This window comes from Phocoena phocoena, chromosome 2, assembly GCF_963924675.1.
Source record: "Phocoena phocoena chromosome 2, mPhoPho1.1, whole genome shotgun sequence".
Taxonomy (NCBI): domain Eukaryota; kingdom Metazoa; phylum Chordata; class Mammalia; order Artiodactyla; family Phocoenidae; genus Phocoena; species Phocoena phocoena.
The window spans coordinates 63,735,784-63,743,264 of record NC_089220.1 but is presented as its reverse complement, the minus strand read 5'-3'; positions in this window follow the sequence as shown (position 1 = coordinate 63,743,264).

Sequence of the window (7,481 nt, the reverse complement as noted above, 5' to 3'; positions counted from 1 at the left end):
CTTCTATTTAAGGCGTGGACGAAAGCTATGTGAATGCCTATGTGTGCATGTGTCTGTTTAAACACTCACTTTGTATTAAATCAATAATATAGCAGGGCTTCCCTGCTGGCGCAGTGGTTGAGAGTCCGCCTGCCAATGCAGGGAACACGGGTTCGTGCCCTACCGCAGAGCGGTTAGGCCCGTGAGCCATGGCCGCTAGACCTGCGCGTCCGGAGCCTGTGCTCCACAACGGGAGAACAACGGGAGAGGCCACATCAGTGAGAGGCCCGCGTACCGCAAAAAAACAAAAAATAATAATAATATAGCAAGTGCTTCTCAGGTACTTAGTTAGCCCTACTATAATGCCAGGTAATATCTTTTTTAGGTAGATCTAAATTTATCATGAATAGAGTTACAAGTATTTTATGTAAAGGTGTGAATTTTAATCATCTGCTAGTTATAACTATAATTTATATCATATATAGACATCATTTATATATGTCTCAAACCTTGTTATCCGTTAAAAATTAAAAATACCTAGCCTAGTTTATTGTGCTTTGTAAAAACATAGGTGTTAACACAAAAAAAGCAATCCAGAATTATGATTAAAGTGGGCATTTGCCTTTTTATTAAAAAGCAATTGCTCCTTCAATAGCTGAATGGCTAAACAAACTGTATCACACAGAGAAAATGTAATACTACTCAGCAATAAACAAGGAATGACCTATTAACACATGCAAAAATTTGGATGGATCTCAGGGCATTATACTGAGTGGAAAAAAAAAAAACTGTTCTCAAAAGACCACACACTGTGGTGGGAATGTAAATTGACACAGCCACTATGGAAAACAGAATGGAGGTTCCATAAAAAACTAAAAATAGAACTACCGTATGACCCAGCAATCCCACTACTGGGCATATACCCTGAGAAAACCATAATTCAAAAAGAGTCACAGGGCTTCCCTGGTGGCGCAGTGGTTGAGAGTTCGCCTGCCAGTGCAGGGGACATGGGTTCGTGCCCCGGTCCGGGAAGATCCCATATGCCGCGGAGCGGCTGGGCCCGTGAGCCATGGCCGCTGAGCCTGCGCGTCCGGAGCCTGTGCCCCGCAACGGGAGAGGCCACAACAGTGAGAGGCCTGCGTACCGAAAAAAAAAAAAAAAAAAAAAGAGGGGGATGGGTGAGGTGGATGAAGAAGAGTTCATTGAGAACTTATCTACGAGACAGACTCACAGACATAGAGAACAGCCTTGTGTTTGCCGGGGGCGGGGAGCGAGGGGAGGGATGGATTGGGAGGTTGGGGTGAGCAGATGCAACTATTATATAGAGAATGGATAAACAACAAGGTCCTACTGCATAGCTCAGGGAACTATATTCGATATCCTGTAATAAACTATAATGGAAAAGAATGTGAAAAAGAATGTATATCTATATATGCATAACTGAATCACTTTGCTATAGAGCAGAAATTAATACATTGTAAAACAACTATACTTCAATAAAATTAATTTTTTTTTAAAGTTCATTGAGGGGGTTTCCCTGGTGGCACAGTGGTTAAGAATCTGCCTGCCAATGCAGGGGATATTGGTTCGAGCTCTGGTCCGGGAAGATCCCACATGCCACAGAGCAACTAAGCCCGTGCACCACAACTACTGAGCCTGCGCTCTAGAGCCCGTGAGCCACAACTACTGAGCCCACGAGCCGCAACTACTGAAGCCCGCGTGCCTAGAGCCTGTGCTCTGCAACAAGAGAAGCCACCGCAATGAGAAGCCCATGCACCGCAACAGACACAACGCAGCCAAAAATAAATAAATAAATAAAATTATTTTTTAAAAAAGTTCATTGAGATCTCAGACAACGGGGGAAAAGGGAGCCAAGGTATAGAATCTACCACATGGAATGGAGCAACTCTGTATCTGGAAGGTATGCTCATCACCTGAGGAAGGACTAAAGAAAGACAACATAAAGAAAAGACTTGGTAAAACTGGAAGAAGAAAAGAAAAAGATTTGGGGAGAGGATCTGGAGGGTACTGAGGAATTCAAAATTGTTTCCACTTTCTAGCTTAAGGTCTTACTCTCCTATTGATATGTTTCTTTGAGGGGTGGGAGGGCAGTATATTCCCATTGGAAGATGGTAGGAAATAAGATTCACCTTAATTGCAATGTGCTTTATCATCAACTTTGCTATTGCATAAAATAAAGGATGACAATTGTTATGGGCTTAATTGTATCCTCTCATAATTCCATATGTTGAAATCCTAACCCCCAGTGCATCATAATGTGACTGCGCTTGGAGACAGGATCTGTAATGAGGTAATTAAGGTCAAATGAGGTCATATAGGTAGGCCCTAATCCACTATGACTGCTATCCTTATTAAGAGGAGATGAGGACAGACATGCATACACACAGAGAAAGATCATGTGAAGACACAGCAAGAAGGCAGCCTTCTGCTAGCCAAGGAAAGAAGACTCAAAAGAAACCAAACCTGCTGACCTTGATCTTGGGCTCTCAGCCTCCAGAACTGGCAGAAAATAAATTTCTGTTGTTTAAGCCACCGAGTCTTTGGTATTTTGTTATGGCAGTCCTAGCAACACATCAATCTAAATAAAAAGTACTCTGCCTAGAGTTGCTTTCATGCCAAAGAAACTTTCCTGTGCTTCCCTAGGTCTCATAAGCCAACATCTATTAAGAGATAGTAAAATCTGTCATGCTATTAAGAATTATTGAAATTGCTTAATTATCTGAATATGGGATGTTGATAAACTACTGCCAACTTTTTGTCCCCTTACTGATCCATAGGAAGACTCAAACAAATCCAATTTATCCATTTGGCACTGCAGGCAGAGTGCCCAGGGCCCACAAGCTTTTCCAGAAAAGAAAATGTACAAGAAAATGTCTGAGATCTGGGCATGAAAAGGGCAGGTACCAGTTCTAAATAAGAAAACAAAACTACAAAATTAAGAGATGCTTCATTAAATTTATATATAAACTTCATTAATTTTTCATTTTAAAACACATACAAATTTCCCTACATTTGAAAATAATGAGGACTTTAGCTTTTTGCATTTCTCAGGAATTCTCACATATGCACAACGATTGCCTAAAACTCACATCAAATCATGAGTCAACACACTCAAATAATTTCAAAAACAAGAATAATCCATTCAAAAAATTTTTGAGAAAAATTTTCAGCATTGGATATGGGTGCATCTTAATATTTGATGACACAGGGTAGGGTCTCCCTTTTCTCCCTCCATTCCCTAACTGCCTGTCTCCTTCAGCTCCAAATCACTAATCATAGTTCAGAGAGGCGGGGGCAGTGATTCCTGCAAGGGCGGGCTGGGGGGTTGTGAGGGCAAAACTTCCAGGGGCTAGGAGGATGAGGAGCTCAGAAAAGAAGCAAACACAGGGACTTCCCTGGCAGTCCAGTGGTTAAGAAACTGTGCTTCCGCTGCAGGGGGCACACGTTCCATCCCTGGCTGGGGAACTAAGATCCTGCATGCTGTGAGGTGCAGTCAAAAAAAAAAAAAAGAAGCAAGCACAAACAGGTCGTGTATGATATACATGGAAATGCAAAACATATAAGCCTAAATACATCCTGGACCCTTTAAAACATAAGTGACAGATTTAACAAGTAGTGTATCTAATGCTGTATTTCCACATCTAGAGGCAGGAGGCCACCTCTAGAGAGCAGCCCCTGGCTTACATCCAGCAAGAAAACAGCAACTTCAGTCCTACAACATTGCAACAACTTGCAGTAGCTTGGAAGTGGAGTAGCTAGTGGAATCTTCCCCAGTCAAGTCTCCAGATAAGACTCCAACCTGGCCAATAACTTGATTACAACCTTCTCGGACCCTCAGTAGAGGACACTGCTAAACCATGCCCAGACTCCTGACTCACAAAAACTATGGGATGACAAATATATGTCACTTTATGCCACTAGGTTTGTGGTCATCTGTTCCACAGCAATAAAAACTAATACAGTGAGCCAAGCTAGGCCCACATGTTTTATTTAAGCCTCATTTAAATATTAAATAATTTATGCTTCACTTAAAAAAGGAATTGGGGCAGATTAAGGCTACAAGTGATCCTTTAAGGTTCATGTGTAGCTGTTTAACACACAGATTAGAGGAAAACAATTAAAATTACAAAATATGAGGTTATGGTGAAAAGCACTATGATTGTTGAATAATCTGAATGTAATCAAATTGTAAATCAACATTGTAAATAACAGCATCCTAAGAAAACAAAAGAAAAAATACTCAAAGGTATGCATTAAAACTGAGGTAGGGACTTCCCTGGCAGTCCAGTGGTTAAGACTGTGCTTCTGGGACTTCCCTGGTGGCGCAGTGGTTAAGAATCCACCTGCCAGGGCTTCCCTGGTGGCGCAGTGGTTGAGAGTCCACCTGCCGATGCAGGGGACGCGGGTTCGTGCCCCAGTCCGGGAAGATCCCACATGCCGCGGAGCGGCTGGGTCCATGAGCCATGGCCGCTGGGCCTGCGCGTCCAGAGCCTGTGCTCCAAAACGGGAGAGACCACAGCAGTGAGAGGCCCGCGTACCGAAAAAAAAAAAAAAAAAAAAAAAAAGAATCCACCTGCCAATGCAGGGGACACGGGTTCGATCCCTGGTCTGGGAAGATCCCAGATGCTGCGGAGCAACTAAGCCTGTGTGCCGCAACTACTGAGCCTGCGCTCTAGAGCCCGCGAGCCACAACTACTAAGCCCATGAGCTACAACTACTGAACCCTCATGCCTACTGAAGCCCGCGTGCCTAGAGCCCATGCTCCGCAACGAGAAGCCACCGCAATGAGAAGCCCGTACACTGCAATGAAGAGTAACCCCCGCTCACTGCAACTAGAGAAAGCCTGCATGCAGCAACAAGGACCCAACACAGCCAAAAATAATTAATTTAAAAAAAAAAAAAGAGACTCCATGCTTCCACTGCAGGGGGCACGCGTTTGATCCCTAGTCGAAGAACTGAGATTCTGCATGCCAAGGGGCACAGACAAAAAAAAAAAAAAAAAAGAGGCAGAAAAATTGTTGCAGCCCTCTCTGCTTGAAGTCAAAACAGTGTTGACCACCAATCTCCTTTAAGTAATATTTCAAGGATTTTTTTTTAAGTTAAAGGGACATAAAGAATAATTGTACATAGTTTTATATTTTGTAATACTTAAATGTATTATAGTCTATTCATGGATCACTTTATATTTTCTTGTTGCAACATCTTCATGGTTACCCTTTGGATTACAACTGTCATCTTACATTTCTAAGAAACTAGCTTGAATTCAGCTTTAGTAGTATACAAAACTGATTCTATACAGTTCTGTCCTTCCCCTTTATGTTGTTACTGTTACAAACTATATCTTTGGACATTGTGATTTCCTGCCTCATGTTTATTATTTAGTCACATTCTGAGTAGGGCCTCCAACAATGTGTCTTTTTAATATCTGCTCCAGGTGATCTTTACGTGTAACACCACTGAGATACTACTACTCAAGTGGAAATAAGGGTACAATGAGGGTGGTGGAGCAATCTAGGAAGAAAGTAGGGTTTGCAATGATAGTAAGACAGAAAGACATCTTGCAAAGTTACAATAAGGCAAACACAAGGTTAAAATAAACAGACTAGGGCTTCCCTGGTGGCGCAGTAGTTGAAAGTCCGCCTACCGATGCAGGGGACACGGGTTCGTGCCCCGGTCCGGGAAGATCCCACATGCCGTGGAGCGGCTGGGCCCATGAGCCATGGCCACTGAGCCTGCACGTCTAGAGCCTGTGCTCCGCAACGGGAGAGGCCACAACAGTAAGAGGCCCGCATACCGCAAAAAAATAAAATAAAAAATAAAATAAATAAACAGACTAATAGTGTTATTCTGTAACGTTATCATCTGGCAACATGTTGAAATGTTTAAAAGTACATATATTGCTTCCAACTGGACAGGTATCAGCATATCATAAAAATTATCAAGTATGCTATTAAGACATTGGAAATTTCCTAAAAGCAAATTCTTTATCATTTTTTTACCTCCATCTAATTCTTACCAACACCACACCATTACTGGTTCCAGTTCACCTTATGTGTAGCTTTTAGAAAGTGCAAAATACAAGGAGGTGGAAAGGATATGTTTTCCCTTCTGGAGGTGTATCATTCTCTGAGGGAGTATGCAGAGGTCCCCATCAAGCTCTCTTGAGCCCTGACCTCTGTGGGGAATCACTGCTCTCCTCCAACCTTTTCATTTTATAAGTGGAAAACTGGGACTCAAAGGAACAGACCTGCCAAAGATTAGCGTTGCTGAGCCTGAATTAAAACCTATTTCCTTGGAATTTAAGAAAAAAAAAATGTCATGAAGAACCTAGGGGTAAAACAGGAATAAAGACACAGAGCTACTAGAGAATGGACTTGAGGATATGGGGAGGGGGAAGGGCAAGCTGTGACAAAGCGAGAGAGAGGCATGGACATATATACACTACCAAATGTAAGGTAGATAGCTAGTGGGAAGCAGCCACATAGCACAGGGAGATCGGCTCGGTGCTTTGTAACCACCTAGAGGGGTAGGATAGGGAGGGTGGGAGGGAGGGAGACGCAAGCGGGAAGAGATATGGGAACATATGTATATATATAACTGATTCATTTTGTTGTCAAGCACAAACTAACACACCATTGTAAAGCAATTATACTCCAATAAAGATGTTAAAAAAAAAAACCTATTTCCTGATTTCTTTCCACTGTATCACATCTCTATTAAAATAAGAGGACTGTGAGTTTCCTAATGTTGTTTTTAGAAACAGTCCAATCATATTCTTTTTTTTTTTTTTTTTTTTTTTGCGGTAAGCGGGCCTCTCACTGCTGTGGCCTCTCCCGTTGCGGAGCACAGGCTCCGGACGCACAGGCTCAGCAGCCGTGGCTCACGGGCCCAGCCGCTCCGCGGCATGTGGGATCTTCCCGGACCGGGGCACAAAGCCACGTCCCCTGCATCGGCAGGTGGACTCTCAACCACTGCACCACCAGGGAAGCCCCAATCATACTCTTTTAAAAAGCTAAAATGTACAGATGCCTACAATGCAATTTCCTCCAAGCTGCCACTAATAATTTTTCTATTATTAAGAGCAAAAACAAACACACCTTCATTGCTGGCAAGAGAAATTCTGGAATAAATGGTAGTACAAGCGACAGCAACAAAATTTTTAAGTCTAAGGCTGGAGGGTGAGTTTGCTCTTCCTTACCACAAATTTCTATTTTACTGTGTTAATTCATTAAGTTTAGAATACTGATTAAGTACCACCCTTTTAAGGAAAGACCTATGTTAATTACTCAAGGCACCCCAATACTAACTTCATGTAATTGTAACAGTTATTAATACTATTCACTCCATCCTATGGGTTAGAAGGGAAATAAAGATACTTCTCAGCAAAAACAATATAGACAGAAAGGGTGGGAGGGAGGTCCAAGAGGGAGGGGATATATGTATACATACAGCTGGTTCACTTTGTTCTACAACAGAAACTA